The 22,293-nt window shown below is 46.5% G+C and overlaps 1 protein-coding gene across 5 annotated transcripts in view; it reads right to left on the reverse strand.

Annotated features, from left to right (window-relative positions):
* Nucleotides 1–22,293, reverse strand: part of Ttll11 (tubulin tyrosine ligase like 11) — a 239,708-nt gene that overhangs the window by 105,572 nt on the left and 111,843 nt on the right. The gene's annotated exons all lie outside the window — the stretch shown is intronic.

Below are 22,293 nucleotides of genomic sequence, written 5' to 3' on the forward strand. Positions count from 1 at the left end.
AAGAATTTGGGTTTAAGCCATCCCGGAGAACAACATTTCCTTCCATCTGCGTGGTATTTAACGCTGATCAAAGCCCTTTTACATATATTAATAAAATTCAGCATTTTTGTAATATTTTACTAAATGTTCCCACATGCTCCTAGGACATCTGTCAAATGGTGACAACAATCTATCTCATAAAGCAATTGTGAGGATCAAATGGAAAAATGGATGCAAATAACGGCAGCTATTTTGATCGATTCTCACTGTGTGCTGGATACCGTGCTAAGCATTTAATAGCACATGTGTTGGGATATACTCTGTGAAGCAGACACTTATTATCCTTCTTTGAGAGAAGAGGTTAATTGAGGCTTAAAAAAATTAAGTAGCTTGCTAACTTGCTCATCTGACATGGTTAATAATTGATGGAACCAGCATTTGAATCTAGGTTCATCTTATTCCAAATCCTGGGCTCTACACCACTCCCCACGTCAGCCTGCTGTACAGGGCTTTGCAGACAGTAAGTAGTGATTGTGTGATGAGTAAATCATTTTTTGTAAAAAAATGATTTTTTGGAGTCCAGAAACTCCACCATCTCCCCACCCACCCTCCTGTACTGGCATACAGTAGTTGCTTAAGAAATGTTTGGTGACTTGATTGTGTATACCAACAGAAGCAAAAGAGAGAAACTTGGCATGAAAAGCAGGAGAAGCTATCACTCCCTAAAAAAATGACAAGGCAAACCAAAAATCCTGAGATAAGAATATTTAAAGTAATTAAAATTTCAAAGAGAAGAAAACAAATCCTAAGGGGGAAAATGGTTAAGAAAGAAAAAATATTTTAAGAAAGAGATCACAGAGAATATCTAGAAACAAAAACAAGTATGAAAAAATAATCTACCATTACCAAGGTTTACCTTAGGATCACACGGACGGTATAAAACAACCTGACAAAAGATATCTGGTGAAATCCACAGCCAACTTCATACTCAGTGATTAAAATATTAGAAGCATTCTCTTTAAAATCAGGGAAAAGATGAGCATGTTCATAATCATCAGGGTAATAAGATGTAAGAAAGAAAGGAATTAAAGGCACAAAGATTAGAAAGGAAGAAATAAAACTTTCATTTTTAGCAAACAAATAATAAGAGTCTATAAGATTGGAAACTACTGCTCATCAAAAGGCAAACTGTGAAGGACAGCCTCGGCAACCGTGGGTGTGACCCATGTAACCATCAAAGGGGTTTTGTGCAAGATAAATATAGCGTTCCTACAAATCAGTAAGGAAACCGAAATGGCAAAGAATACAAACAGGTAATTCAGAGGACAAAATCTAAATGGCCAATTCATCTATTTAAAGCCAGCTGACCTTGTTAGTGATCACAAGAATGCAGCTTAGAAGCCTATGGCATTGTTCCCCATGCATCAGATTGGCAACCTCGAATTCGCTCCATGACCAGGTGTTGGCTGGAACGTCGGAAATGGAAGTGCTCCCGCAAAGTTGGTGGAGTCTAAGGTAGTGGAATCACTCTGAGGTTAACAGGAATATATTCGTTCGTTGAGCAAATGTTTATTGAGTGTTTGCAATGCATTATTTTAGGTACAAGGTATATAGCAGCAAACCAAACCGATGAAGTCTGATATGAGAAAATAACCAGTACATAAATAAATAAAGAGCTAATTTCCACTCTAGGTTGACCCCGAAGAAACTCTCGCACATGTGCACCAGGGACCCACCAGAGTGTTCAGGGCAACACTGTAATAGCAAAGCTGAGGAACAACCTGTTTTTTTTTCCTTGCTGAGAGTAAATTAATAAGAGGGAATAGATGAATAAATCATGGTTCACTAAATGAATATTATACAGCAGGTAGAATAAATAACAAGGAGCCAGCATAGACCTAAACATTGATAAATATCAAAACAAAATTAAGCAAAAAGGCAGGTTGCAGTAGGATATTTGGACAGTGTTGTATCATTTATGTAAAACTGATATATGAAATAATCACACATTATTTATAAATACTATTACTTTTTTTTAAAGTGAGAGATCTGAAGTAGATAAGGCAAAGTCGTTCTCATCTGCAGCGTCTTGGTAGGGAGTGCATAATTGCGTGTTGTATTGTTTTCTGAAATTTTAAAATGTTTCACAATCAACAATAAGTATTTTTAAATTTTCATAAGAGCAAGAGCCAGACAAAGCTTCAGCCCTTTGAGTACGGACATGGCTGGTGACCACCTACACTCCTTGCTGCGCCTGGCCCGGCCTGCGTGCTGTGGGTCAGGCACCTGGCGGACGCGGTGACATCCTTGAAAAGCATCTCGCCAAACGAGGCTTCAGCCTGTATGCCAGGCTCCACTTCCGCCCAGCAACACAGGACAAAGACAGCAGAAGGCAGAGGGGAAGGTGGCTGAAATGAGGCTGGGGGTGGGCTGGTGGGGATGAGAGGCGAGTGAATCTTTTGTTACTACCTGAAAAGGTGACTTTGTGGACAAAGGACAGACGACACCTTCCTGCTCCACCGTTCCAAGCAGGCTGGCCGGTCCTCCTTCATTACTGAACCTAACAACCCAGCTCATTTCAGGTACTTGTGCAATGGCACAGGTCAGACGTCTACCCAGCCTCTCAAAGCACAGCTTATGAACAAAGGACTCACAATAGCTATGCTTGTATTTTCTGAATATGTGTGTGATTGATAGTCACGAATCCCCTTGCTAAATTATATAAAATTGTACGCTTAAAGGGAAACCTGCAGGCTTTCCCCTTCCTTCCTCTCCACCTCTCCCTCCCTTGGAGTCCGACCATTTGTGATCTGTGACCTCTTCTCTCTTTCTTCATTTATCCCTCCCCTTTACTTGCTCACACGCAATCAGCCACCAGGAGAGGTAAAATACTTCCCCAAACTTTCCCCAGCATCAGTGCCTTAGTTTAGGTCTCCTCAGCCCTCCCTTGGGTCATTGCTATGTTCTCTTAACTGGCCTCCTCTTTAGGTGACATTCTCCCCTCTCCTTCAAGGCCCACTTCAAACATCACCTGCTCTGGACATTGTGAACCACCACCAGCACCTTGGACCATCACCATTCATCATCTTGTGTCGACATCGCAGTTTGCACTTCTGCCTCCAGTTGCAGGCCTGGAGCTGTGGGAGGGCACAGACCATTTGTTACCCTACTCTGAAACCCTGTCCCCAGCTCACCGCAGGGTGTAGAGCAGGTGCCACAAAGCATGGGATGGCCTCTTCTTTTTCTATTTCGTATAAACCGGAAATATAGTTTTAATTAGATTACCAACTTCTTAAAACATGATTCAACCCTAATTAAACAAAGAGGCCTTTATTCAGCATCAAACCCAGAAATGTTGGCTACAGGTAACAGGAAAGCTGGAGGCTCCTCAGCAGGGCAATTATAGCAGGAGAGGGCTATATTTGGGAGCCAATTAATTTCACAATGTTGAAAACGAATGCATTTAAGATTCTGCCATTCACATCCACTTTTCTCCATTAAAACGATTTAACTGTGCGCTGCCTGCCATCCTCTTGGTGTGTGTACCAGAGCTCTCACATAAGGGGACCTCAGCATTGTCAGATCCAACCAGTGGCTTACTCCTTACCTTCTAAATTGCAGTTAATTTTAAGAAACTTTCAAGTCGAGTCATATCATCGTGAAAGTGAGACTGGAGACTAGGAAATGCCTTCTGCGCTGCCTTCTAAAAGGAAAGGTGAAGCCACTTTCTTCCTTTACTCTCTTCTCTTGAGCTCTGCACTCTCTCAGGAAGACCCAGCCTTCAGCAATGACCTCGACTATCACTGATGGACGCACCGACAGCGAGGAATCAGTGACGATGATGACAATGATGGTAACAGCTGACATTTACTGAGCACTGACCGGTTCCTGAAAGTGGACTTCTTTTCTTTCCCTGAAGTCTATTCTTCCTGCTCCATTCCTCATCAGAATGAATCGTTTCCTTCTCGACCTTTCACTCTTGGGTCCTCCGGTGGTCTCACATCTCTGATTCAGCCAGGCAATGGCTGCTGAATTGAGCAGGAAGGATCCTCTTCGTCCATTCTCTTGGTGCCCCTGCCCAGTGCCTCTCATCAGAATGCTCACTGATGCCTGTCCACTGGCCCTGCAGCCTTCCGGCTCTTACTGCTCCTGTCCATCCTGGGAATTGTCCTCCCAAGAATATTTGCGCGGCACAGATCAGCAACTCTTCTGTCTTTCCCATTTCCATATTGCACTGGCCAAAATCCTGGGGGCATCTTTGACTCCTCTTTCCCCCATCGCTCCCCATGGTAGGCAGCAGGAGTCCTGTCCACTCTGTCTCTAAGTGTCTGCTGAGTCCTTGCACCTCTTTCTCTGTCTCCACTTCCAGGGAGCTGCTGCTAACTGCCCTCTTCCTCCCCTAGGCCCCTGCCGCTCCTGCCTTCCACCAGCCAGTCTCCCCAGAGCAGCCGAAAAGCAGATCATGTCAGGAGGGTTCTCACTGAGCCCCTGAAAAGATCTATACCCCTACCCTTACCTCCTACCTCAGTCCCATGCCAAGAAGGCACGTCCAAGAGCCCCTGATCAAGTGAGCTGCTCCGTGTCCCCATATCCATTCACACCTGCAAGTACAGAACTTGGGATGGTGCACAGCTGACCTTGGCTTTGGTAATCCTGAAGGTCACGTGGCATGTAGCAGCATGGAGCGACACACGTGTAAAGCATTGTGCGTAACCTTGAATCACCCAATCCAAGCTGAATTCACAAGTCACTTAACTAGTGAATTTTTGCACAACAATAAGTCATACTCAATTTAAAGATTCCCAGAGCCTCTGGACATGTCCCTCATGCCTGTCAAGGGCCAACTGTATCATAATTACTAATACATCTCTTTCTCCCTTCTCAAAGACAGGGACTGAGCAGCCCAGCTCATCTTCTTAGGGGCACAGACCATAACAGACACTCAGTTAAGGACTTATTGACTTAATAAATGAACAAAGACCTGTGTGGGTTGATTCCATGGACTCAGCAGAGAGTCACCACTTCCTCCACTTAACTCACCCACCCATCTACTTCACAGAAGACAAAACCTTTTGTGATGGAAGGTAACATGTACAATGACAAACTGCTACATGTCACAGATCTTCATGGTTGTCCAAGAATGGTCCAAATAGGAAGTGTTCAACCTGCAGAGGCCCAGAAGCCAGGCCAGGGCTTGGATCTATTTCTTTAAGCATCTGTCTTCCCATATACAGAAAGCTTCTCAAAGCTCCCTGCCCCCATCACTGTCCCGTCCTGCTGTGGTGTAGATGTGGTTTGCTCCCCAAGCATCCGTGTGTTGGAACTGTGGTCCCCAGGGTGTGGGTATGGGAGACAGTGGGACCTTTAATAGGGGGGTCTGGTGGAGGTCCTTGGAAGGGACTCAGTTCTCCTGTGATCACTTGCTCCCACCTGTGCCCCCACAATTGCCAGGCTCAGTGATGTGACACAGCCAAGAAGCTCTTCACCAGCACTGAGCAGATGCCAGGGCCATGCCCTTGAACCTCCAAAACTATGAGCTAATTAAACCTGTTTTCTTCATAAGCAGCCTGCCTTAGGTATTTTGTTACGGTGATAAAAAGCAGATTATGTTTGGTCAGCTTTCTATTACTGTAACAAATACTTGAGGTGATCAGCTTAAAAAGTGGAGAGGTTGATTTTGGCTCATAGTTTTGGTGGTTTCAGTCCATGGTCAGGCAGACCCATCAGTTTGGGGACTGTGGTGATGCGGCACCTCATGGCGAGAACACATGGTGGAGGAAGATGATCACTTCATGGCAGCTGGAAGTGAAAAAGAAGGAGAGGAAGGGCCTGAAATCCCATGATCCCCTCTGAGGAGCTAGCCCCAGTGGCCGGCAGCCATGCACAGGCCACGCCTCTGAAAGGTCCTAGTAGTGTCAAGGTGAGGACTGAGCCTTTAATGTTTGGGCCTCTGGGGAACATTCCAGAGCCAAGCTATGGCACTGACCAATACACACCTCGTACCTGTGGGCGCTTTTCTTCTACTCTATCTTTTCTTCCTCGGTATGTCTATTTAAGGCCCACCTCCCCGCCTTGGAAGGCAAGCTCCATGAGAGCGGGCCTCACAGGTCGGCCCCCCAGCTCCATCCCTGCCCTGGACAAGGCAGCCCACTCCGGGGGAGGGGTTCAGGAAACATTCTTAAGTCAATGAATGAATGACTTCAGAAACCCACCCATCTCTTTCTTCAAGTCTGGATAGAGAATAAAAATCAATCTTCGTATCATAAATAGCTAACAGTGAGAGAGTCAAACACTAAATTAATGTGACGTTTACAAATCCCTAATCACACTGATTCTATACAATTACCACCTTCCTGGAAGGAAGAACAAACCATGACCAAATTAATGAAATGATAAATAGAGCCCAGGAAGGCTGGTTGCACCACACCATGAATAATCACTGGAGAACTAAACTCCTGCCCTTGGGGTGATTTTAGAATGTAGGGCTTCACTAGTAGAGCAGGGAATATTGAATTTATTTTCTTTAAGTGAACTCACACGGAATGACAAGGAAAGTATTAGTGGCATTTAATATATCTCTATAACATACTTATGCTATGTTTTTAAATTATTTTCACTGTTTTCTGGATGCTGTTGAAATAAAATACAAATTCTTAAGTTGCCCAGTCAATTAAGTGTAGGCAAATGGAGAGCAGTAAGCCCCTCACAGTGAGGAGTGTGGGAAGAATCAGGGAGAGGGCCCGCCTAGGGCTGGGCTGAGTTGAGAACCCAGCCTGACCCACAGGCCAGGTGAATTTAGGCAATACCTTGCCTCTCAGGCCAGATTTCCTCTTCTGAAAAAAAAAAGAAAAAAGAAAAGAAAAGAAAATGGTATTTGCAAAGATCCTGTAGAATTCAACAAGACAACCATATGTGCAAAGCACTCAAACCACCTCTGGCACCATAGTCAGTAACAGTAACAGGTAACAACCGGCAGCTCAGAAAATGTGACATGGGCAAAGAGCCGGATGTTTGTTTTCAGGAGGAATCTAAAACCCCCGTCAGGATTTCTTCATTGAATAAACTGGTAATTTTAGCAGCACAATCTGGAGGCCCGCAGTTTAACAAGCAACTAATTAGAAACTGGCATCCCTCAGCCCTGAGTGACACCTGCTTTTAAAAATGCACACACAGCGTCAGGAGCAAGAGACTGGCCGGCCAGGAGGCTCACTGGAAAAGAGCTGAAAACTAACCCCAGATGACCTCTTGTAATAAAATCTTCTCTGACACACCCAGGAGTTAATCATATAAACAAAGGGGGTCGTCTGAGGTCCTATCAGTTGAATTTCGCCCGGCATCAGGTCTGATTCCTACTGGGATGGGCTGTGAAAATAAGGAACACAATAATGAAAGGTACATCATGCAAATGGAAAGGGTGGGAACAGAAGACTGGGGGCCACCCCTCTGAAAGAAGAGTGACTTGATCTGATCTGTTCCATGTGCCAACCACTGATCCTGGATGGGTCCCTCTCCTAAAGAGTCCACGAGGTTCTCCCCTCCACCCACAGGGCAGATCCAAAGCTCCCCCGCCTGACAGTTCAGGCCCTTTATAATCAGACCGCTGCTAATCCTTTCGTCCTCATTCCCTCTGCTCCCTACTGCACCCCTCTCCATCCATACCAAACTACTTCCAATTCCCCAAACTCACCCTAACTTTAATATTTCCATTCTGGACACTATTGGAGAGAAAAATTATTCTCAAAGTCTGTGTCTAAGTCTTTTAAAGAAAGTGGTCCATAATCTAACCACCATGAATAAGTCCTGCCATAGGCATTGAATCTGCCTGTGAAATTTCTGGAAATCATGAAAACATTCCCCTTACTGGGAAAGTCACCTTTTCAGCAAACTTATCCCTTGAAGTCACAGCCCTGAGCATACGAGTAAGCTAGAAATGCCTCCTACCCTCCCATCCTTCCATCCGCCTTTTGAGTATATGAGATATCTGTGTGCCAGGCCCTGTGCAGAGTGCCGGGGGCACAGGTGAAGAAGATGTGACTCTGACCCTAGAAGATCTCGCGATCCGGATGTGCAATCCATAAATCCAGTACAATTCGTTTGTGCTTCAAAATGAGAACCAATATTTGTTGAATTAAGACAAAGGTGCAAACTAGGAATGACAATATATACTGGAAGTGCTATGCTGCAGTGGGCATGGGGGTCCTGAGTCCACTGAGAGGGTGGGGCTCACTTCCAGGCCACTGGGTGGAAAATGGGTAAGAAGGCTTCTGGGCAGGGGGAGACAGTGTGCAAAGGCACAGGGACACCACCGGGTTTGACACACTTGGAATCACCACAAGTTCACCATGGCCGGAGAGCAAGGGGGGAGGCCGTGGGGGTGGAATCCCTGGGTTCTTTGCTCCTGAGTCCCCAGCAAAGCCTCCCTTATCAGTTCCCACTTAACAGACAAAACAGTACAAAATACATTCACAGTCCATGGGAGACCACAGGACAAAGCCAGGGGGTGCTTTCGAGGCAGGGATTTTGACTGCATGGTGCCTGAAGGCCAGCCTGCAGGATTTAGGAAGATAAAAAAAGTCCCCATACAAAGAATGGTTTCCAGGTTACCACACAGTGCCCTATGACAGGGCAGGGAGGACTCTTCTACAGAAGAGCCAAGCCGTTGACTTATTTCACGGATAACAGACAGGTTGGCTACCCACAGGCACCTGTTAGGACCTGAGGCTCTCAGATTTGGCCTGCACATTTGAAGCACCTTGGGGAGATGCTTTTTTCTTAAAATGTACTCCACCTCCACCCCTGGAAATTCCAGTTTAATTGGTCTGAGAAAGGACCTGGGCACAGGTGAATTTCTCCCCTGGGTCCAAGGTGCAGCTTAGCTTTAGAGGCAATCCAGGTGTTGGCCGGAGTCCCAGTTCAGCTTCCCATTCACTAACATCACCTCCTTGGCCTCTAGGGCGCTCCAGTTTGGGACCCCTAACATAGTATGCCACCGGATCTAGTCCCTGCTCACTCCTAGTGTGGTGATTTTACCCCAGTATATGAAAAGCAGCTGAGGTTCAGTATCCTCTCCCAGGTCCACCAGCTGTCCAGTTGAAGTGCGAGGCCATGATGCTTCCTTTCAAGCTGCCTGGAATATTCAGGAACCTCCCAGATTTGCTGTTAGAAACCTCTGAGAGCTTGGAGTGATTGGGGTAAGAATATCTGCACCATGGAACCATCCAACACAGCCAGCCTGGGGTGTTTCATTTTGTTTTTCAGAAGCCAGTTTACCAGCACACCTCTTAATTCCAAGGTGCCAAGAAAAGCCGGGGGCGGGGGGGGGGGAGTGTCAAATTATGTTTCCTCATTCTCAGGAATCATGTATAAAATCCACTCTAGGAAGATTTCAACCCCAAACAGTATTGAAAGGGTTTTGGAATCTAGAGAGTTCCATCCCAAGTACGTGGAAAATGAATGTCTGTGATTCTTATCAAGATGCCACGTGGGTACAGATGCTTTTTGCATGCTGCTGCTATTGGCTGCGTGCATTTGACTCAAAGTTACCTAGTGACAGGGAAAAGGGAAAACTGCAAGAGTGAACAAGATCTCCAGAGGGGCTCCCTGTCTCCTCCACGAGAGCACAATAGGAGATGCTCTTGGAAAGGAGCCGCCTGGCAGCCAACTCGGCCTCAGCTGCCTTCTTGCGTTGAGTTCCTACATTGGAATGCTGTACAGGAGCCTCCTGTTACGGAATGACAGAGACACTCGCTGGAGTCACTCACCCCCTGATGGGTACCACCACGGAGCTCAGCTTCACTGAACAAAGGACGGTGACATTTCTCCTCCCAGTGTGGTTCCGCTATCAGCTTGTCCCCATAGCTATCAAGTCCAGTTATGGCTGGTGCAGAGTATTTACAGGATGGAGGAGGTTGTGAATTGAGAAAGAATCAAGGAAACTCCCATCAACTGGGTGCCTACTTTATGACCAGGCACTGAGCTAGGTATTCCCAGAGACGATATATAACTGCCACTTATCGAATAATTGCATATCGAGCCCCATCCGGGACCCTGAGTTGCATTATCTCATTTAGTCCTCTTGATACCTTTATAAAGTAGCTACAGTTCCCCCATTTTACAGAGGAGAAGGTTGAGGCCGAGATAGCCGCAGTCTCTTCCTACATTAATAACCAGAACACAGCTCCAGCGCCAGAACCATAGTGATAGGGCTGCTCTCTGTCTTGAGAAACAGAAATACTTTTGATACGGAGAAAACTGTCGCTGAGTGAAGCTCAGATCTTTATTTATTCAATATTTACCAAAAAAATTAAAATGAATAAATAACCTGAGCCTCCATATTATAATGATGGAAAAATAGACATTTTAGGTATGTCTCTGTAATTAGCAAGTCACAGCAACGCGACATAGCAGCTCTGTTCACTGAGTATCCCCCCCCCCCCCGAGAACCACTTCACCAGAAATGTGGGATCCTCGAGGTGAAAATGGCTCACAGACCAGCTGGGCCTCCCCCTCATCCAGTGCGGGCATCTCCCGTACAATCCAGAGTGAGATCATCTTTTGGGATCATGTCACAAGGCCGAGTATAGGATTAAGTGAAATATAAGTAAAGGGCTTATCAAACCAATGACTGTCACATTAGTAGTAATTATGTATTTAGTTCTTCCTCATTCACTCAGTGCATTTGAGTGAATTATGGAGATTATTATATACCAGGCTTGGGATAAGACCCAAGTTCAACCTTCAGGGCCAATTTTGGAGGAAAATCACTGATTTGTTCATTATTTCCTTCAATAAACATTTACTATTATGTGATGGTATTAAGCTAAAAACTCCAGGGAATCCAAGACAAATTAATTGGACAGCTAAGACATGTTCACCAGTAACGAGGGTGAAATAACAACGAGCATCATAATTAACATTTGATGCGATGTTTCATAGTTTACGAAGCACTTCCACACTTGCAATTGGATCCCCGTGAGAAATGGAGATTCAGATGAGCTGAGTGACTGGTCTGGAGTCATGCAGAAGGAAGGGACGCAAGTTTGATTTGAATCTGGGTCTCTGGCGCCAAACTCTGGGCCCTCTCTACCTCTCTATCAGCTCTACTTGGCCCCCTTGGTGACAGAAAGCAAGCCTGCTATGTCCCGAAGCATCCATGTTCTAGTTTTAGAAAAAAATTAGATTATTAGAAAGCTTTTGCTAATATTTATCCCCAATCTGCCCTCTGGTAAATTGCCCGTCCTTCCAGAGCCATTTGAATAAGTGTCCTCCTCCCTGAGGGAAACTTCACATGATTACTAGTCTTCCCCAGCCTTCTCTGCCCCCTGTGACTTGCCCTCTGTTCTTGATTCTTCCCCTACTGCCAATCCTCCCCAGCCCACTCTGTCTTGGTCTAAGCTGGCTTCTCCTCATGGCTCAGGACTTGTTGGAGGTAATCTTTCCCAGTGACTCCATCAAAGACTTGGTTCTCCCTGTCCTGTGCTCTGCAGCTCTAATGCCATACTTACAAAGTGGCATTGAATAGGAAACATCTGCTGTGGGAGACCAACCTAGCACGTGACTGACTTAACTCCCCTGCCGGGTGATATGGCGTCAGGCACCCATGCTGCTAGACTGCCCCACTCTTCTAGGGTTCGAGTGACTTGTGTCTTCCTGCTTAGGCTTGTCTTGCTACAGCCCCATGGGTGAAGCTGTGCTCACCTGCTCCTTTGTAATATAACCCCTTGCCCTGTTTAGGGTAGAATCTTCCATGGAAGTGCCTTGTGTGTGTCCCCTCCTCTTACTGTGCCCTTGGGTGTGGCCTACCCAGGTGTCAGTCAACCTGCTGACAGTGGACATCATGAAGATAGGCACAGCCCCCTGAAACCTGACCCCTTGCCTCATTTGAATAGCTTCTCCTTAATAAAAGGGGTCAGCGTGTGCTCTCACTCTCTCTCTCTTCCTGTGGACCCTTAAGGTCAGAGGAGCCGTGACAGCAACCCCCTCAAAAAAGGTATTTGTGTCTCTTTGTGGTTATTTTGCGCAGCCCAGTTAGCCCAGTTCAACTGGAGTGACCCCTGAGCCTTTTAGTCGCGAGAACAGAAACCCAGCAATCTGCCTGTGTGTCACCACTAGCAACTGGACAGCCAGGAGTGTTGATAATGACAACTAAACCACTGCTATTCACTCTCAGTGCTCACATAGCCAGGCGCTGTTGTGGGCCTGTTTTACCTGAATGATGCAAGATAGGCACTATTATTTAATACTCCCTTCCTGGGCCTGGCAAAGGGTGGGGGGGTTCTAAATTTTTTTATTAGTCAATAAAATCCCAATGTATTAATATCTTCAAAACCTGGTACTAGAGTTTGGATCTGAAATGTTCCTCAAAGGCCTGTGTGTTTAGAGGCTTGGTGTCCAACTTGGTGCTGCTGAGAGATAGTGAAACCTTTAAGGTGGGACCCAGTAGGAGAAAGTGAGGCCATTGTGCCATTGAAGGAAATATTAGGAACCGAGTCCCTCCTGATCCCCTCTCTTTGCTTCTCAGCCACCACAAGGTGACCAGCTTCCTCCACCAGGTACTGCCACCAAGCTGTGCTACTACCAGCTCAACAGCATTGGGGCCAGTGGCTAAGTTATAAGGAGAAACTGAATTTCAGTGTCCTTCTGGGTCAGCATCTCACTTCCATGGACTGAAACCTCCAAAACTGTGAGCCAAAATAAACCTTTCCTCTTTTGAGTTGATTTATCTCAGGTTATTTGTTACAACGGTGGAGTGCTGGCAAATACACTAGAGTATGGTTTCTCTGGGCAGAGCAGAGGCGGAGTCTGACCTGTGTAGGATCAGAACAGAACGTGCTCTGTAGGGATCCTTGAGAGAACCTCACCTCCCGGGCAATGCTTAAGCGCTCACAGGAGGAAAACAAATGCTATTTAAAAAAAATGGGGGCTGCAACTAGACATTAGCAATAATAATTGCCAAGAAAAGGGCAGCTCTGCTCATTAATACCAAATGTCAATGCCATGAAAGCTTCGAGAGTCTTTCAGAGCCTCCTCCAGGCACTGAGAAGGTTGTCACCTTGGCATCCAACAAATACAGGATGCACTGTGGAATGAGCCGAGCCTGGCTCAGGTGCTGACTCTGCCCAAGTCCTCGGAGCCAACGTTGAAACAGTGAAATGCAGACATGAATCCCTGATGGCTGTGGTCAACATTCTGGCCATGGAAGTCCTCTGTGAATGTGATGACGATGATGACAGGAAGGACAAGAGGGGGCAGAGCCAAGGGTCCACCCCCTTCGTTTTTTTTCTTGAGTATACTTCAGGAGCTGCCTCTGGCAAGGGGAACTGTCCCTTGAAGCCTGATGGCAGAATATCTGCTTATGAACACACTAGGCCTATGTCAAGTTCCTCTAATGATTTTGCAGCATAAATTAAATGGAGTGAATACTTTCTAATGGCTGCTACAGAATTACATGACAGCTTCCAGGAGGATCTACAAAAATAGCTGGAATCAGAGGGAAGGTCATTCTGATGCACACGAGTTTCTCATTAATTTAATTTCTTTTCCCCCCCCTTTTGGTTTGTGGATTGCCTTTGCAAGAGCTGATAGGAAAGAGACATATAACAAGCCACCGCCTACCCTCAGCTATTTAAATAAACTGAGATTGGGAGGGAGCTCTAACAAAACTGCATAGCAAGTATAATTTGATATTAGGCTAAAGCCACCTCCATAAATAATATTTTATATTTATATAATGCAATTTATATAAATCTATAAAATTTACATAGGACAATTATATATGCGATCTCATTTGACCTCTCTTACTCACTGAACACTTAGAGATGAACCTGACATTTTTAATGTATTGTCTCACTTAATTTTTCACAAGGACCAATGATTCTCTCTCTTTCACAGGGGGTTAAGTGAAGGTGGAGGGAGTCCTCTGGGACCACGCAGCCTTAAGGAGGAGGACCAGGATTTGAACCTGAGTCTGTCAGACTCAAAGCATCGCCTTCAGCTCTAGTTACGCTGCTTCTCTTTTGGGCATGGGCACCCTGTCCTACCCTTTGCGCCTCCTGCAGAAGGAACACGATCAGCACATCTTTGGCCTGTCACAAGCTCCTTTTCCCCAAGGAGCTGGAATGCCTTTGCGATTGGTGTCTGGGGGGAGAACCTGGGCACAGTGGCTCAGCCCCTTCTCCGCCTTCCTCCTCATTTCTGCTGCTCACAGGGCTGCCCTGGTTTCCCACCATCTTGGATCCTGCAGGTAGGGTGCAGGGGGAGCCTCTGGCTGCCTGAATCTCACTCTGAATTCAGTGTCAGGAAGCACATCTGGCCACAGACATGACATAGTCTCCACCTCACCTTTTCCATAATGAAGGTGACATTTTAGCTCGTCTTTATTCTTTTGCCTTATTCTTACTCAGATCCTAGGCGGAAGGCAGGGCTCCTTATTGGGCCTCCATCCATGATCCTATTATGATCTTCACTTTATAGAGAAAGAAAAGAAGTTCAAATGTGGGCAACGTGTGACAAACAGCCCAATATGCTGTTGTGCTATCGGAAGTGTTATTCCTTTAAGTCAGATGGGTACACATAATTTAAGGAGGAGAAGAGAAGAAATGGAGTGATATCACTCACAACGACTTAAATGTAAAACAAACTAGAAAACACAAGTTCAAATGAATACATCAAAATGTAAAAGAGGATGCCATGTTCCCACCAATTCTTAGATCTTAATCTAAGGCACGATATAAAGTGATTTGAATGCCAACAAGTGCCTGAGATAGAAGTTTAACCAAGGCATTTCCCTACCACCAAATAGGAGCCAAGAACCGGTTACGCAGACTGCCACACAGTCCCATCCTAAATAGCCAAACCAAAAAGCAATAAACCTTATGCGGGATATAATCACACTCACAACCTAAGCACCTCTTTTGGAGTCCTCTAAAATTTGGAACCATTCGGGGACTTATCTGCTGCTGAATTCTATTAAAATCCTCCCTGTGTAACAGCCAGAGGCTTCTGCTGTAACTGAGCTGAGAACGTTAGAACAGAAAGGGTCCCCAGCAGAAAGGAGCCCACGCCCCTTGCTGGAGAGAGACAAAGTCCACAGTCCACATCTGGGCAGGGGAGTCATGCTGAATTATCCACAGGCACCAATGGGCCTATTGCCCGCGGCATGTGACCAAGGAACCAGTTGGTGATAGAGCCAGGGCTGGGACCAGGGTCTCCCCACATTAACATTCTTACCCTTTCTTATGCATGGTCCTTGGTGATATGTATCCTCGATGATATCATGTCTTCAATACTGTCATTCTGTCATAGCTGAGTCAACAGGCTTCCATGACCGAGGAAAGGTAGAGGTAGAGGAAGTGGAGACATTGGGCCACATGGAGATATGCACCAATCTGTCCCCTAATTGCAAGCCCTGGTTCACCAATTTCAAAGATGCTAACAATGATCTCGGGCAGAGGATAAACGCAGAGCCTCAAAATGTCACCCTTACAAAGCGGCCAGATTATGAGAGCACCCGAAGACAGCCTGCTATATCCAGAACTATTTTAAGAAACACAATCTTGTTTCCCTTCTTCAAACTAATTAACGTTTACAACCAGAACTGAAGTGTTTCTCTGAATGCGATGGAGAAGCAAATCATTCCGGTTGGAAGCAAGAGGCTGGATGGTGAGAGACTGTCAAAAACACATTTAGCGAAAGCACATACACTCTAGATGATAAATACAACTTCCAATTAAGCCGCTCTCAAATATCTGGCAACTAATACCTGGTGGTTTAAAAGCAACGGGCAGAATTTGCAGAGCCTAGGGGTTTCCAAAGGATAAAATCTTCCTTTTTATTTTGTTTATCTCTTTTTTCTTAAAGGAATAAATCACATGCACTCGTAGTATTGCAGCATTTTCACAACATAGCAGTGTCTATAGATGAACTAAACACAGACCGGGAAGTGTGGGGACCCACCCAAGATCAAGTGTGAAGTGACTTGATCTCAGGACCTCCATCCCAGCCAAATCTCCTCCTGCGGTCAGAGCTAATTTTCCATGGGAAGACTGCTCTTATTTAAGGTCCCCATCCCTGTGGCACAACAAAGAGAAGTTCATGGAAATCTATGGAACCCATTTTCAATTTGAGGTGCAAATTGAACAAGTGTTTTGCATCAGGGATTATCTTAATTAAACTCTTTATATGAGCACTGTTGATTTACTTCAATTTTGCTGAACTTCATTACACTTTTCATTTACTTATATACTTTCCTATGTTAAAAAATTTTTTTAAAAAAACACGATTTACATGGTAGAAAACTTTCCGGTGGCTCTCTATACCAAGAAAAAAAAATAGATTACATCTGTACTAAATTTGTAGAGATACTTTTTGGTCATTATTCCCTTAACAACACAGTATAACAAATATTTACATAACATTTATATTGTACTAGATACTATAAGTACGCTACGGTGATTTAAAACATACAGGAAGATGTCTGTATGTTATGTGCCAATAGTTCACCATTCAGGACATAAGCATCCACAGATTCTGGTACCGTGGGGAAACCACATCCCACACAAATTGCAAGGGACAACTATATTTTAATATATGTCCTTTTGTAAGAATGGTAATGATGTTAATGCTAGTAATACTAATAATTTTCATTTATTGAATTTCTATGTGCTCGGCTCTGTGATAGGAACTTTTTATAATAGAAACAACAAGGATTAATTATAAAATAACTACCAACTATTAAATGCTTACCATGTCCAGGCAGTAAGCTGTATGTTAAGCACTATAATTCATTTAATGATCACAATAATCCTGTTAAGTAGCTATTACTATTATTCTTGTTTTACTAATGAAGAAACAGAGACCTGGAGAAGCTTAAGGCCCTCAAATTTCACAAGAAAGCAAGAGGAAGAGCCAAGTTCAGACCCAAGCCTGCTGGACTCCAGAGTCTTTTGCACTACACGAGATTATATCCCTTATAAAAGTTTTGCTTCAAGATCCATTTCCAACAAGGACATTTGTAGATTCAAGGACAAATTAAATGTTTATAAGGATAACGCTTGCGACCCATTCTCTGTAAATGTCTGGGCGTTCTCCATGGTTTGGAACAAAGTAACTCTGCTAACCAAATCCCCTAAGGGAAAAGAGCTCACAACTTTGGGATAATCAGATAATGCTGAAATGTGAAGAGGTTCAGAACTACAATGCGATTTGGGAGCAAAATACAATTTGTCTACTGTTCCATTTTGAAATATTCATGAGGCCAAGAAGCATTTCCACATTCAATAATTAAATGGCTAAAATCTGCAACCTGATATATTTACCGATCGTGAAGGATGCATTCCTAGAAGGACCCAAGTTCAAATTAGCAGCCCTACAAGCTGCCATGCTACAGTGCAAAACCCAACAAATGAGACAGAAATGTTGCTGTTGCCTAGAGAAAAAATTTTCCCCACCACTTGTTCTGCTGTAGAGAAAGGCTGAGTCGAAATTAAGAATGTATTTAGGACTTTGCCTGCAAACCAGCTGGAAGAGAATGAAAAGGGGGGAAAAATCTGCAACCTTTTCCCTCATTAGAAGAATTGTTTTAAAAGCCTCTGACTATGCCTTACAGGTTAGATTTTACAATCATTTAATATTTCGCTTGTCTTAAGAAACCTGCATGGAAAGGCAGAGGCAGGAAACAGATGTATGTGGATTGATGATATGGCTCCATGTGGCTTGTTTTCAGTGATGGGGTCACAAGCACTATACAAGTGACACCGGTGAGCAGAGTTCCATTAAACGAGGGCGTTTGCTCCTTGGGTGGTCAGAGAACTCTCTTCAGGGGTCTCCTTCCCCAGGGCACCATCCACCTCTCCTGAACCAGCATGAGTCCCACTCACTCCTGCTGTGCAAACCCGTTGGGGCTGAAGGGTCTTCAGGTGGTTTGGGACAGACACAAGGATGGGGCTGGGAGGCAAGTATTGTACCTGCCCTGCAGCGTGGGCGTCACCTGACACAGGTTTGATGTGCCCATGATCAGAAACTCTGGAGGTGGGGCTCAGCACTCAGGGCTTTCCCAAACCCTCCAGGTGATCTTGACACCCACTGAAGTTTAGGAACCACCCTCCTTGAGCCCGGGTGGCCTCTACCCCGTGGCCCCACTAGGCTCCAATGGTCAGCTTGTGCTGACAGCAGGAAGTCAGGAGATTCCAAAGCACCAGTAGAAGGGAGATTTCAGGTTGGTCTTGCTGACTCAGACCAAGAGGCTGATGCCCACTGCTGTCATGGTGGCCCAGCTGGCTGTTCTAATAGGGCTACAGTTCCAACCTCTACCCCAGGCAGGATGGCTGAGATCTGGTCCTTGCCACTGTCTCCCACCCCAGCCCCAACACAGGAGAGGAACTTGCGTTCTCCATTCTTCCTCGCACTGGCTAGAGGGTCCACAATCAAGAAGTTCCTCTGCCTCTGCCTCTGCCCAGGGACTCTTACAGCCTGCCCAAAGACTCCCTTCACCACCGTGGAAGTCAGAGGCTGACCCAGAAGAAAACTGCATCCATTTCTCACTAAAACTTAGCCGCTGGCCCTGTCCTGATATCCCACCCCTCCCCAGCCCCTGCCCTTGCCCCTGGCTTTCCTGGCTCTCTACCTTTGCTTTCAGACTGCCACCTAGAATGGCACATGGCTGGGCACATACAAAGTCGCTACCACCTCTTAGGAATCTAGCAGAAATAACTGGCTTGGACCCCAGCAATGGGGCATGGCCCCAGACCCTGGACTTAAGAGTATCCTGCTCCAGCTCCAATCTGGCACCCTCTTCCTCGTAAGGGGCAAGACATCCCTGAGGCCAAAGAGACTGCCCGCCCAGAGCCCAGGCCCCATGATCTCTAGACACTTGCTATGAGTACTCAGGACCTGGAATCTCCTTCCCCAAGGTTGGTGTCTGTCTTCCCAAGAGCAAAGGCCACATTAGGTGCTGTGTTAGCTTTTCATCAAGGAAAAAAAAAAAATACCTGAGGAAACTAATTTAGAGGAAAGACTTATTTTGGCTCATAGTTTCAGAGGTTTCAGTCCATAGTTGGCTGACTCCTTTGCTTTGGGCCTGAGGTGAGGCCATCACGGTGGAAGGGCGTGGCAGGGGAAAGGTGCTCGCTCCTGGTAACAGGGAAGCTGGGCAGGGGAAATGGGTACAAGCAAGGGAGGGGAGGCCAGGAACAAGATACACCTTTTCCAGACACACCCCAGTGACCCACTTTCTTCAACTGGGTCTTACTGCCTACAGTCTCCACCTCCTTCCAATAAGGCATTAAATATGAATCCCTCAGTGGATTAATCCACTGATAAGGTCAGAGCCCTCATGGTCCAATTCCTTCCTCAAATCTTGACTTTTGAATGTTGCTGCATTGGGGAACAAGCCTTCAACACATGAGCCTTTGGAGGACACTCTAGGTCCAAACCGTAACGGGTACCTTTCCTCTAGTTCCAAGGGAAGACCAGAGTCACCCAGAGCTAGGACAGAGGTAGAGGGCAGTGTGGACGGAGCTGGGGCATGTGAACTGGAGTGGCCGTCCCCACCCCTGTAGTAATGGATGGAACCAGAAGAGGAAGAGACGGAGGGGCTGGCCGAAGGCTGGGGCCTCAACCTTAGTCTTTCTTGGGTCCCACAAATGTTGGGGGGAAGCCCAACATGCAGAATAATGAAAAATCAATAACATATCATACACCATGCCCCTAGGCGGAACTCAGGACATCCCTGTAGAATGGGCGTACCCCAAGATCTTCTTTGCTAACTTTTTGGACACTCACAACCAACCTGCAAAGGCACCATTATTCCTATTATAGAGAGGAAGAAACTAGGTCTCAGAGAGATTAGGTGATTTGTCCAGGATCATACAACCAAGGACAGCCCAGGGCTGGTGTTCCTTTCCCACACTTGGTTATTTGCTCTTGGCTTGATTACTTTCAGCTACATGGAACTCACTACTCCAGTACTCCTTTGAGTCAATTTTTCTTTTCTTTTTCTTGTTTTGCAGTACTGAGGATTGACCCCGGAACCTTGCAAATGCTAGGCAAGAGCTCTGCCACCGAGCTATACCCCTAACACCTTTTGGAGTCAATCCTTATCTCAGGCAAAGAAAGTATCTTTTTTTTTTTCCTTTCACTAAACTTAAATCTGTCTGCAAACTTCAGCCCCAGCTACTTGTCTGCCCACTGGCAACTGCAGAGAGTTTATCTGGTCTCCCACGAGCAGCTTTTCAAGCTAAAAGTGGCAGAGCCGTCCTGTGCCCAGGGCTTTTCATTCCTCCAAGCTGAACATCCCAGCACCTTCCCCTTTCCCTCCTAGTAGAGGCTTTCCAGTCCCCCTTCCTAATGAGGCCTCTGAGGACAGATTCCAGTCTCTGCCCGCTATAGCCTCTCACAGAGGTCATATGCACAGAGCCTCTGCCTCACCGAGGCCTCAGCTAGGAGATCTGGCACAGGTAACCGCTCCCACCACCAGCAATCTGAACTCCAAGAGATAGAGTCCCCAAACCCAGAGCTTGCAGAATGCCCTGCTGCCGGAGCCTTGGTTTCCTTGCCTGTGAGAAGGGAATGACGACTCTCGTCATGCTTATTTTGGGTGGGTGTGATTTATGATAACTGGTCTGAAATGGCTGTAAGTGGCAGGGCGCTGTCCAGTGTGTGGGTGACGGAGGCACAGGAAGATAATGAGCCCAGGATGAACGGACTGGGGACGCCTGGGGAGGCAGGTGCTGCAGAGAAACCCCCTCGCCTGCTCCGCTAGTTTAGTTCCCCTGTCACACACCCCACCCCGACAGACACGGGTGTGCAATTTACAACTGGGGACCCTGAGGACACCAAGGCATCTGCAAGGAGCCTAAAGGTGAGTTAAGACCACGAGGGTGATTCGCGCAAGACAGCCTGAAGGCAGGGCGTCCTGTGCCCAGCAGCTGAGCCCTCAGCAGGCTGAGGTCTCTCAAAGTGCCGCTGTGGTTATGAATGTGCCAGAAAGAGCAACAGAGTCAGCACTGACCTGTGCCCCAGGCAAACCCCACGTCACCATGTTGTCACCAAGGTCACCTGTCCTAGGCAGTATCTGCCACGAGGGCTGCCTGCTTTCCTCTAGGGAACCCCCCTCGCCTTTTCACCCCTGACCCATGCACCCAGCCACCTGTCACACAGCATGAGACCTGGAAGTCTCGTGAGCCTCCATCACATTCCTCCAAAGCTGCCCCTTTTCCCAGGGTGCCTAGCTTCACAACCGGCACCAGCAGCCACCCAGCTGAGTCCCCTCCTGGCTCTGTGCTCTTCTCTCACATCCATCATCGCGGAGTCCTCGCCACCCCTCCTTGACACCTCCCCCTCCCCAACAACATAAACGGTTCTCGCGGTCCCTACCACGGTCACCTAACCAACCGACCACCTTTTTTCAAAACTCTCAGCTGCCCCCATGACCACCCTGGCCTCACTCCAATTTGGCTTTCATGCTGCAGCCACAATGATTGCTTTAAACACCAACCTTATGGTGTCACCTTCCAGCTTAAAACTTGTCCCTTGCTTTTAGGATAAAAAGCAAAATACTGGGCCTGACTCCTCAGGTCTCACAGCAGCATCTGGCCCTGGTTCCTGACGCCTCCCTGCTCACTCGCTGTGATCCTGCCATTCTGACTCGGCGTTTTGTGTGACCTTGTTTCATACACACTCATATAAGATGCACACAGCCGCCGCCTGGGCTAAGAAACAGAACAGGGCCCAGAGCTAAACCTCCCACCAGGGTCCCTCTCAGACCACGCCTCCCTCTGCCCCTAGCGGCCAGGAGTAACCATCTGATCATTATTTCTCTCTTTTCTTTATATTTTTAACACTCAGGGTTACATCTCTATAAAACAAAGTTTAGTTTTGCCTGCTCTGGATTTTATTTAGTTTAATTGTACCATAGATGAGTTTTGATGGCTTGCTTCTTTGGCTCTCCATCCATACCGATGCGCGGGGCTATGGTTTGTGCATCTTCCAGTGAGAAGTACCCAACACTGGAGCATTCTGCTGTGGGCAGACCCTTAGTTTGTCTCCAGCTTGGAGCTTTCGGGATGAGGCAGCTGTAACCCTTCTGGAGTTCCTTCAGTGCCTGGGGAGCCCCAAGTTTGGTCCTGCCCCATGGCCCTCAGTGAACCGTTTCCCCTGCCTCCCACCTCCTCGTGCCTGGGCCCAGGTCGCCTTGCTGTTGATTCTCCTGATGCTCCTGAATCTTGCAGAGAGAGGTTCACGGGCATCCTGGACCCAGCCTTGTCACAGGGATGACACATAACAAGCCAACACTCACTCATGCGTTCACTGATTCAT

Source organism: Marmota monax, unplaced genomic scaffold, assembly GCF_021218885.2.
Source record: "Marmota monax isolate L192 unplaced genomic scaffold, Marmota_monax_Labrador192_F-V1.1 WCK01_AAM20220418_F8-fsc00020, whole genome shotgun sequence".
NCBI classification, from domain to species: domain Eukaryota; kingdom Metazoa; phylum Chordata; class Mammalia; order Rodentia; family Sciuridae; genus Marmota; species Marmota monax.